Raw genomic sequence first — 8,173 nt, 5'->3', positions numbered from 1 at the left:
AATGATCGCACCCGAAATACTATCCATGCTTATTGTTTTTATGTCTTACAAGACGCAGAACCTCGTTTGCTTTCGGACGCGAGGCGTGGGACCCACGTGATGGATCGGCTCGGTTCGGGAAACAAGAAAACAATCAACATTGAACCGGAGGCCGCCCGAGCATGGATATAGCAAGAAAGAAAAAAAACGCACCTAAAACATAAAAAAAACGCAGACGGGCAACGAAAAAGGGGTGCAACACGAGGACTTCCCAGGGGGTCACCCATCCTAGTACTACACTCGCCCAAGCACGCTTAACTGCGGAGTTCTGATGGGATCCGGTGCATTAGTGCTGGTATGATCGCACCCGAAATACTATCCATGCTTATTGTTTTTATGTCTTACAAGACGCAGAACCTCGTTTGCTTTCGGACGCGAGGCGTGGGACCCACGTGATGGATCGGCTCGGTTCGGGAAACAAGAAAACAATCAACATTGAACCGGAGGCCGCCCGAGCATGGATATAGCAAGAAAGAAAAAAAAAACACACCTAAAACATAAAAAAAACGCAGACGGGCAACGAAAAAGGGGGTGCAACACGAGGACTTCCCAGGGGGTCACCCATCCTAGTACTACTCTCGCCCAAGCACGCTTAACTGCGGAGTTCTGATGGGATCCGGTGCATTAGTGCTGGTATGATCGCACCCGAAATACTATCCATGCTTATTGTTTTTATGTCTTACAAGACGCAGAACCTCGTTTGCTTTCGGACGCGAGGCGTGGGACCCACGTGATGGATCGGCTCGGTTCGGGAAACAAGAAAACAATCAACATTGAACCGGAGGCCGCCCGAGCATGGATATAGCAAGAAAGAAAAAAAAAACGCACCTAAAACATAAAAAAACGCAGACGGGCAACGAAAAAGGGGGTGCAACACGAGGACTTCCCGGGGGGTCACCCATCCTAGTACTACTCTCGCCCAAGCACGCTTAACTGCGGAGTTCTGATGGGATCCGGTGCATTAGTGCTGGTATGATCGCACCCGAAATACTATCCATGCTTATTGTTTTTATGTTTTACAAGACGCAGAACCTCGTTTGCTTTCGGACGCGAGGCGTGGGACCCACGTGATGGATCGGCTCGGTTCGGGAAACAAGAAAACAATCAACATTGAACCGGAGGCCGCCCGAGCATGGATATAGCAAGAAAGAAAAAAAAACGCACCTAAAACATAAAAAAACGCAGACGGGCAACGAAAAAGGGGGTGCAACACGAGGACTTCCCGGGGGGTCACCCATCCTAGTACTACTCTCGCCCAAGCACGCTTAACTGCGGAGTTCTGATGGGATCCGGTGCATTAGTGCTGGTATGATCGCACCCGAAATACTATCCATGCTTATTGTTTTTATGTCTTACAAGACGCAGAACCTCGTTTGCTTTCGGACGCGAGGCGTGGGACCCACGTGATGGATCGGCTCGGTTCGGGAAACAAGAAAACAATCAACATTGAACCGGATGCCGCCCGAGCATGGATATAGCAAGAAAGAAAAAAAACGCACCTAAAACATAAAAAAAACGCAGACGGGCAACGAAAAAGGGGGTGCAACACGAGGACTTCCCAGGGGGTCACCCATCCTAGTACTACTCTCGCCCAAGCACGCTTAACTGCGGAGTTCTGATGGGATCCGGTGCATTAGTACTGGTATGATCACACCCGAAATACTATCCATGCTTATTGTTTTTATGTCTTACAAGACGCAGAACCTCGTTTGCTTTCGGACGCGAGGCGTGGGACCCACGTGATGGATCGGCTCGGTTCGGGAAAGAAGAAAACAATCAACATTGAACCGGAGGCCGCCCGAGCATGGATATAGCAAGAAAGAAAAAAAACGCACCTAAAACATAAAAAAAACGCAGACGGGCAACGAAAAAGGGGGTGCAACACGAGGACTTCCCAGGGGGTCAGCCATCCTAGTACTACTCTCGCCCAAGCACGCTTAACTGCGGAGTTCTGATGGGATCCGGTGCATTAGTGCTGGTATGATCGCACCCGAAATACTATCCATGCTTATTGTTTTTATGTCTTACAAGACGCAGAACCTCGTTTGCTTTCGGACGCGAGGCGTGGGACCCACGTGATGGTTCGGCTCGGTTCGGGAAACAAGAAAACAATCAACATTGAACCGGTGGCCGCCCGAGCATGGATATAGCAAAAAAGAAAAAAAAAAAAAAACGCACCTAAAACATAAAAAAACGCAGACGGGCAACGAAAAAGGGGGTGCAACACGAGGACTTCCCAGGGGGTCACCCATCCTAGTACTACTCTCGCCCAAGCACGCTTAACTGCGGAGTTCTGATGGGATCCGGTGCATTAGTGCTGGTATGATCGCACCCGAAATACTATCCATGCTTATTGTTTTTATGTCTTACAAGACGCAGAACCTCGTTTGCTTTCGGACGCGAGGCGTGGGACCCACGTGATGGATCGGCTCGGTTCGGGAAACAAGAAAACAATCAACATTGAACCGGAGGCCGCCCGAGCATGGATATAGCAAGAAAGAAAAAAAACGCACCTAAAACATAAAAAAAACGCAGACGGGCAACGAAAAAGGGGGTGCAACACGAGGACTTCCCAGGGGGTCACCCATCCTAGTACTACTCTCGCCCAAGCACGCTTAACTGCGGAGTTCTGATGGGATCCGGTGCATTAGTGCTGGTATGATCGCACCCGAAATACTATCCATGCTTATTGTTTTTATGTCTTACAAGACGCAGAACCTCGTTTGCTTTCGGACGCGAGGCGTGGGACCCACGTGATGGATCGGCTCGGTTCGGGAAACAAGAAAACAATCAACATTGAACTGGAGGCCGCCCGAGCATGGATATAGCAAGAAAGAAAAAAAAAACGCACCTAAAACATAAAAAAAACGCAGACGGGCAACGAAAAAGGGGGTGCAACACGAGGACTTCCCAGGGGGTCACCCATCCTAGTACTACTCTCGCCCAAGCACGCTTAACTGCGGAGTTCTGATGGGATCCGGTGCATTAGTGCTGGTATGATCGCACCGGAAATACTATCCATGCTTATTGTTTTTATGTCTTACAAGACGCAGAACCTCGTTTGCTTTCGGACGCGAGGCGTGGGACCCACGTGATGGATCGGCTCGGTTCGGGAAAGAAGAAAACAATCAACATTGAACCGGAGGCCGCCCGAGCATGGATATAGCAAGAAAGAAAAAAAACGCACCTAAAACATAAAAAAAACGCAGACGGGCAACGAAAAAGGGGGTGCAACACGAGGACTTCCCAGGGTGTCACCCATCCTAGTACTACTCTCGCCCAAGCACGCTTAACTGCGGAGTTCTGATGGGATCCGGTGCATTAGTGCTGGTATGATCGCACCCGAAATACTATCCATGCTTATTGTTTTTATGTTTTACAAGACGCAGAACCTCGTTTGCTTTCGGACGCGAGGCGTGGGACCCACGTGATGGTTCGGCTCGGTTCGGGAAACAAGAAAACAATCAACATTGAACCGGTGGCCGCCCGAGCATGGATATAGCAAAAAAGAAAAAAAAAAAAAAACGCACCTAAAACATAAAAAAACGCAGACGGGCAACGAAAAAGGGGGTGCAACACGAGGACTTCCCAGGGGGTCACCCATCCTAGTACTACTCTCGCCCAAGCTCGCTTAGCTGCGGAGTTCTGATGGGATCCGATGCATTAGTGCTGGTATGATCGCACCCGAAATACTATCCATGCTTATTGTTTTTATGTCTTACAAGACGCAGAACCTCGTTTGCTTTCGGACGCGAGGCGTGGGACCCACGTGATGGATCGGCTCGGTTCGGGAAACAAGAAAACAATCAACATTGAACCGGAGGCCGCCCGAGCATGGATATAGCAAGAAAGAAAAAAAACGCACCTAAAACATAAAAAAAACGCAGACGGGCAACGAAAAAGGGGGTGGAACACGAGGACTTCCCAGGGGGTCACCCATCCTAGTACTACTCTCGCCCAAGAACGCTTAACTGCGGAGTTCTGATGGGATTCGGTGCATTAGTGCTGGTATGATCGCACCCGAAATACTATCCATGCTTATTGTTTTTATGTCTTACAAGACGCAGAACCTCGTTTGCTTTCGGACGCGAGGCGTGGGACCCACGTGATGGATCGGCTCGGTTCGGGAAACAAGAAAACAATCAACATTGAACCGGAGGCCGCCCGAGCATGGATATAGCAAGAAAGAAAAAAAAACGCACCTAAAACATAAAAAAAACGCAGACGGGCAACGAAAAAGGGGGTGCAACACGAGGACTTCCCAGGGGGTCACCCATCCTAGTACTACTCTCGCCCAAGCACGCTTAACTGCGGAGTTCTGATGGGATCCGGTGCATTAGTGCTGGTATGATCGCACCCGAAATACTATCCATGCTTATTGTTTTTATGTCTTACAAGACACAGAACCTCGTTTGCTTTCGGACGCGAGGCGTGGGACCCACGTGATGGATCGGCTCGGTTCGGGAAAGAAGAAAACAATCAACATTGAACCGGAGGCCGCCCGAGCATGGATATAGCAAGAAAGAAAAAAAACGCACCTAAAACATAAAAAAAACGCAGACGGGCAACGAAAAAGGGGGTGCAACACGAGGACTTCCCAGGGGGTCAGCCATCCTAGTACTACTCTCGCCCAAGCACGCTTAACTGCGGAGTTCTGATGGGATCCGGTGCATTAGTGCTGGTATGATCGCACCCGAAATACTATCCATGCTTATTGTTTTTATGTCTTACAAGACGCAGAACCTCGTTTGCTTTCGGACGCGAGGCGTGGGACCCACGTGATGGATCGGCTCGGTTCGGGAAACAAGAAAACAATCAACATTGAACCGGAGGCCGCCCGAGCATGGATATAGCAAGAAAGAAAAAAAACGCACCTAAAACATAAAAAAAACGCAGACGGGCAACGAAAAAGGGGGTGCAACACGAGGACTTCCCAGGGGGTCACCCATCCTAGTACTACTCTCGCCCAAGCACGCTTAACTGCGGAGTTCTGATGGGATCCGGTGCATTAGTGCTGGTATGATCGCACCCGAAATACTATCCATGCTTATTGTTTTTATGTCTTACAAGACGCAGAACCTCGTTTGCTTTCGGACGCGAGGCGTGGGACCCACGTGATGGTTCGGCTCGGTTCGGGAAACAAGAAAACAATCAACATTGAACCGGTGGCCGCCCGAGCATGGATATAGCAAAAAAGAAAAAAAAAAAAAAACGCACCTAAAACATAAAAAAACGCAGACGGGCAACGAAAAAGGGGGTGCAACACGAGGACTTCCCAGGGGGTCACCCATCCTAGTACTACTCTCGCCCAAGCACGCTTAGCTGCGGAGTTCTGATGGGATCCGGTGCATTAGTGCTGGTATGATCGCACCCGAAATACTATCCATGCTTATTGTTTTTATGTCTTACAAGACGCAGAACCTCGTTTGCTTTCGGACGCGAGGCGTGGGACCCACGTGATGGATCGGCTCGGTTCGGGAAACAAGAAAACAATCAACATTGAACCGGAGGCCGCCCGAGCATGGATATAGCAAGAAAGAAAAAAAACGCACCTAAAACATAAAAAAAACGCAGACGGGCAACGAAAAAGGGGGTGCAACACGAGGACTTCCCAGGGGGTCACCCATCCTAGTACTACTCTCGCCCAAGAACGCTTAACTGCGGAGTTCTGATGGGATTCGGTGCATTAGTGCTGGTATGATCGCACCCGAAATACTATCCATGCTTATTGTTTTTATGTCTTACAAGACGCAGAACCTCGTTTGCTTTCGGACGCGAGGCGTGGGACCCACGTGATGGATCGGCTCGGTTCGGGAAACAAGAAAACAATCAACATTGAACCGGAGGCCGCCCGAGCATGGATATAGCAAGAAAGAAAAAAAAACGCACCTAAAACATAAAAAAAACGCAGACGGGCAACGAAAAAGGGGGTGCAACACGAGGACTTCCCAGGGGGTCACCCATCCTAGTACTACTCTCGCCCAAGCACGCTTAACTGCGGAGTTCTGATGGGATCCGGTGCATTAGTGCTGGTATGATCGCACCCGAAATACTATCCATGCTTATTGTTTTTATGTCTTACAAGACACAGAACCTCGTTTGCTTTCGGACGCGAGGCGTGGGACCCACGTGATGGATCGGCTCGGTTCGGGAAAGAAGAAAACAATCAACATTGAACCGGAGGCCGCCCGAGCATGGATATAGCAAGAAAGAAAAAAAACGCACCTAAAACATAAAAAAAACGCAGACGGGCAACGAAAAAGGGGGTGCAACACGAGGACTTCCCAGGGGGTCAGCCATCCTAGTACTACTCTCGCCCAAGCACGCTTAACTGCGGAGTTCTGATGGGATCCGGTGCATTAGTGCTGGTATGATCGCACCCGAAATACTATCCATGCTTATTGTTTTTATGTCTTACAAGACGCAGAACCTCGTTTGCTTTCGGACGCGAGGCGTGGGACCCACGTGATGGATCGGCTCGGTTCGGGAAACAAGAAAACAATCAACATTGAACCGGAGGCCGCCCGAGCATGGATATAGCAAGAAAGAAAAAAAACGCACCTAAAACATAAAAAAAACGCAGACGGGCAACGAAAAAGGGGGTGCAACACGAGGACTTCCCAGGGGGTCACCCATCCTAGTACTACTCTCGCCCAAGCACGCTTAACTGCGGAGTTCTGATGGGATCCGGTGCATTAGTGCTGGTATGATCGCACCCGAAATACTATCCATGCTTATTGTTTTTATGTCTTACAAGACGCAGAACCTCGTTTGCTTTCGGACGCGAGGCGTGGGACCCACGTGATGGATCGGCTCGGTTCGGGAAACAAGAAAACAATCAACATCGAACCGGAGGCCGCCCGAGCATGGATATAGCAAGAAAGAAAAAAAAAACGCACCTAAAACATAAAAAAAACGCAGACGGGCAACGAAAAAGGGGGTGCAACACGAGGACTTCCCAGGGGGTCAGCCATCCTAGTACTACTCTCGCCCAAGCACGCTTAACTGCGGAGTTCTGATGGGATCCGGTGCATTAGTGCTGGTATGATCGCACCCGAAATACTATCCATGCTTATTGTTTTTATGTCTTACAAGACGCAGAACCTCGTTTGCTTTCGGACGCGAGGCGTGGGACCCACGTGATGGATCGGCTCGGTTCGGGAAACAAGAAAACAATCAACATTGAACCGGAGGCCGCCCGAGCATGGATATAGCAAGAAAGAAAAAAAACGCACCTAAAACATAAAAAAAACGCAGACGGGCAACGAAAAAGGGGGTGCAACACGAGGACTTCCCAGGGGGTCACCCATCCTAGTACTACTCTCGCCCAAGCACGCTTAACTGCGGAGTTCTGATGGGATCCGGTGCATTAGTGCTGGTATGATCGCACCCGAAATACTATCCATGCTTATTGTTTTTATGTCTTACAAGACGCAGAACCTCGTTTGCTTTCGGACGCGAGGCGTGGGACCCACGTGATGGATCGGCTCGGTTCGGGAAACAAGAAAACAATCAACATCGAACCGGAGGCCGCCCGAGCATGGATATAGCAAGAAAGAAAAAAAAAACGCACCTAAAACATAAAAAAAACGCAGACGGGCAACGAAAAAGGGGGTGCAACACGAGGACTTCCCAGGGGGTCACCCATCCTAGTACTACTCTCGCCCAAGCACGCTTAACTGCGGAGTTCTGATGGGATCCGGTGCATTAGTGCTGGTATGATCGCACCCGAAATACTATCCATGCTTATTGTTTTTATGTCTTACAAGACGCAGAACCTCGTTTGCTTTCGGACGCGAGGCGTGGGACCCACGTGATGGATCGGCTCGGTTCGGGAAACAAGAAAACAATCAACATTGAACCGGAGGCCGCCCGAGCATGGATATAGCAAGAAAGAAAAAAAACGCACCTAAAACATAAAAAAAACGCAGACGGGCAACGAAAAAGGGGGTGCAACACGAGGACTTCCCAGGGTGTCACCCATCCTAGTACTACTCTCGCCCAAGCACGCTTAACTGCGGAGTTCTGATGGGATCCGGTGCATTAGTGCTGGTATGATCGCACCCGAAATACTATCCATGCTTATTGTTTTTATGTCTTACAAGACGCAGAACCTCGTTTGCTTTCGGACGCG

At 49.6% G+C, this 8,173-nt stretch overlaps 25 non-coding genes across 25 annotated transcripts in view; all 25 read right to left on the bottom strand.

Moving 5' to 3' along the window:
* Positions 1–13, bottom strand: part of LOC145025553 (5S ribosomal RNA) — a 119-nt gene extending 106 nt beyond the window's left edge. Inside the window, exon 1 of the ribosomal RNA XR_013673564.1 lies at positions 1–13. This exon is cut by the window's left edge and continues 106 nt beyond it. This is a non-coding gene — a ribosomal RNA (5S ribosomal RNA).
* Positions 14–229: 216 nt separating this feature from the next.
* LOC145025313 (5S ribosomal RNA) lies at positions 230–348 on the bottom strand. Its single transcript, XR_013673334.1, has one exon. It is a non-coding gene; the product is annotated as a 5S ribosomal RNA (ribosomal RNA).
* Positions 349–567: 219 nt separating this feature from the next.
* On the bottom strand, positions 568–686 carry LOC145028200 (5S ribosomal RNA). Its single transcript, XR_013675956.1, has one exon. It is a non-coding gene; the product is annotated as a 5S ribosomal RNA (ribosomal RNA).
* A 218-nt stretch (positions 687–904) lies between these two features.
* Positions 905–1,023, bottom strand: LOC145024323 (5S ribosomal RNA). The gene has a single exon (XR_013672388.1). It is a non-coding gene; the product is annotated as a 5S ribosomal RNA (ribosomal RNA).
* Positions 1,024–1,240: 217 nt separating this feature from the next.
* Positions 1,241–1,359, bottom strand: LOC145024312 (5S ribosomal RNA). The gene has a single exon (XR_013672378.1). It is a non-coding gene; the product is annotated as a 5S ribosomal RNA (ribosomal RNA).
* A 217-nt stretch (positions 1,360–1,576) lies between these two features.
* LOC145025795 (5S ribosomal RNA) lies at positions 1,577–1,695 on the bottom strand. The gene has a single exon (XR_013673792.1). It is a non-coding gene; the product is annotated as a 5S ribosomal RNA (ribosomal RNA).
* A 217-nt stretch (positions 1,696–1,912) lies between these two features.
* On the bottom strand, positions 1,913–2,031 carry LOC145025888 (5S ribosomal RNA). Its single transcript, XR_013673879.1, has one exon. It is a non-coding gene; the product is annotated as a 5S ribosomal RNA (ribosomal RNA).
* A 223-nt stretch (positions 2,032–2,254) lies between these two features.
* On the bottom strand, positions 2,255–2,373 carry LOC145028199 (5S ribosomal RNA). The gene has a single exon (XR_013675955.1). It is a non-coding gene; the product is annotated as a 5S ribosomal RNA (ribosomal RNA).
* Positions 2,374–2,590: 217 nt separating this feature from the next.
* Positions 2,591–2,709, bottom strand: LOC145028198 (5S ribosomal RNA). Its single transcript, XR_013675954.1, has one exon. It is a non-coding gene; the product is annotated as a 5S ribosomal RNA (ribosomal RNA).
* Positions 2,710–2,928: 219 nt separating this feature from the next.
* On the bottom strand, positions 2,929–3,047 carry LOC145025919 (5S ribosomal RNA). Its single transcript, XR_013673911.1, has one exon. It is a non-coding gene; the product is annotated as a 5S ribosomal RNA (ribosomal RNA).
* A 217-nt stretch (positions 3,048–3,264) lies between these two features.
* LOC145026636 (5S ribosomal RNA) lies at positions 3,265–3,383 on the bottom strand. Its single transcript, XR_013674598.1, has one exon. It is a non-coding gene; the product is annotated as a 5S ribosomal RNA (ribosomal RNA).
* A 223-nt stretch (positions 3,384–3,606) lies between these two features.
* Positions 3,607–3,725, bottom strand: LOC145026854 (5S ribosomal RNA). The gene has a single exon (XR_013674808.1). It is a non-coding gene; the product is annotated as a 5S ribosomal RNA (ribosomal RNA).
* Positions 3,726–3,942: 217 nt separating this feature from the next.
* Positions 3,943–4,061, bottom strand: LOC145027262 (5S ribosomal RNA). The gene has a single exon (XR_013675192.1). It is a non-coding gene; the product is annotated as a 5S ribosomal RNA (ribosomal RNA).
* Positions 4,062–4,279: 218 nt separating this feature from the next.
* LOC145028197 (5S ribosomal RNA) lies at positions 4,280–4,398 on the bottom strand. The gene has a single exon (XR_013675953.1). It is a non-coding gene; the product is annotated as a 5S ribosomal RNA (ribosomal RNA).
* A 217-nt stretch (positions 4,399–4,615) lies between these two features.
* Positions 4,616–4,734, bottom strand: LOC145025886 (5S ribosomal RNA). Its single transcript, XR_013673877.1, has one exon. It is a non-coding gene; the product is annotated as a 5S ribosomal RNA (ribosomal RNA).
* A 217-nt stretch (positions 4,735–4,951) lies between these two features.
* On the bottom strand, positions 4,952–5,070 carry LOC145028196 (5S ribosomal RNA). Its single transcript, XR_013675952.1, has one exon. It is a non-coding gene; the product is annotated as a 5S ribosomal RNA (ribosomal RNA).
* Positions 5,071–5,293: 223 nt separating this feature from the next.
* On the bottom strand, positions 5,294–5,412 carry LOC145022524 (5S ribosomal RNA). Its single transcript, XR_013670648.1, has one exon. It is a non-coding gene; the product is annotated as a 5S ribosomal RNA (ribosomal RNA).
* Positions 5,413–5,629: 217 nt separating this feature from the next.
* Positions 5,630–5,748, bottom strand: LOC145026952 (5S ribosomal RNA). Its single transcript, XR_013674901.1, has one exon. It is a non-coding gene; the product is annotated as a 5S ribosomal RNA (ribosomal RNA).
* Positions 5,749–5,966: 218 nt separating this feature from the next.
* On the bottom strand, positions 5,967–6,085 carry LOC145028195 (5S ribosomal RNA). Its single transcript, XR_013675950.1, has one exon. It is a non-coding gene; the product is annotated as a 5S ribosomal RNA (ribosomal RNA).
* Positions 6,086–6,302: 217 nt separating this feature from the next.
* On the bottom strand, positions 6,303–6,421 carry LOC145025885 (5S ribosomal RNA). Its single transcript, XR_013673876.1, has one exon. It is a non-coding gene; the product is annotated as a 5S ribosomal RNA (ribosomal RNA).
* Positions 6,422–6,638: 217 nt separating this feature from the next.
* LOC145028194 (5S ribosomal RNA) lies at positions 6,639–6,757 on the bottom strand. Its single transcript, XR_013675949.1, has one exon. It is a non-coding gene; the product is annotated as a 5S ribosomal RNA (ribosomal RNA).
* Positions 6,758–6,976: 219 nt separating this feature from the next.
* On the bottom strand, positions 6,977–7,095 carry LOC145025884 (5S ribosomal RNA). The gene has a single exon (XR_013673875.1). It is a non-coding gene; the product is annotated as a 5S ribosomal RNA (ribosomal RNA).
* Positions 7,096–7,312: 217 nt separating this feature from the next.
* On the bottom strand, positions 7,313–7,431 carry LOC145028192 (5S ribosomal RNA). The gene has a single exon (XR_013675947.1). It is a non-coding gene; the product is annotated as a 5S ribosomal RNA (ribosomal RNA).
* Positions 7,432–7,650: 219 nt separating this feature from the next.
* Positions 7,651–7,769, bottom strand: LOC145028191 (5S ribosomal RNA). The gene has a single exon (XR_013675946.1). It is a non-coding gene; the product is annotated as a 5S ribosomal RNA (ribosomal RNA).
* A 217-nt stretch (positions 7,770–7,986) lies between these two features.
* LOC145026635 (5S ribosomal RNA) lies at positions 7,987–8,105 on the bottom strand. Its single transcript, XR_013674597.1, has one exon. It is a non-coding gene; the product is annotated as a 5S ribosomal RNA (ribosomal RNA).
* Positions 8,106–8,173: the final 68 nt, after the last annotated feature.

This window comes from Lactuca saligna, chromosome 1 (genome assembly GCF_052625555.1).
Source record: "Lactuca saligna cultivar CGN05327 chromosome 1, ASM5262555v1, whole genome shotgun sequence".
Taxonomy (NCBI): Eukaryota; Viridiplantae; Streptophyta; class Magnoliopsida; order Asterales; family Asteraceae; genus Lactuca; species Lactuca saligna.
Note: the sequence above shows the minus strand (reverse complement) of the source record. Positions and strands in the feature narration are given on the sequence as shown.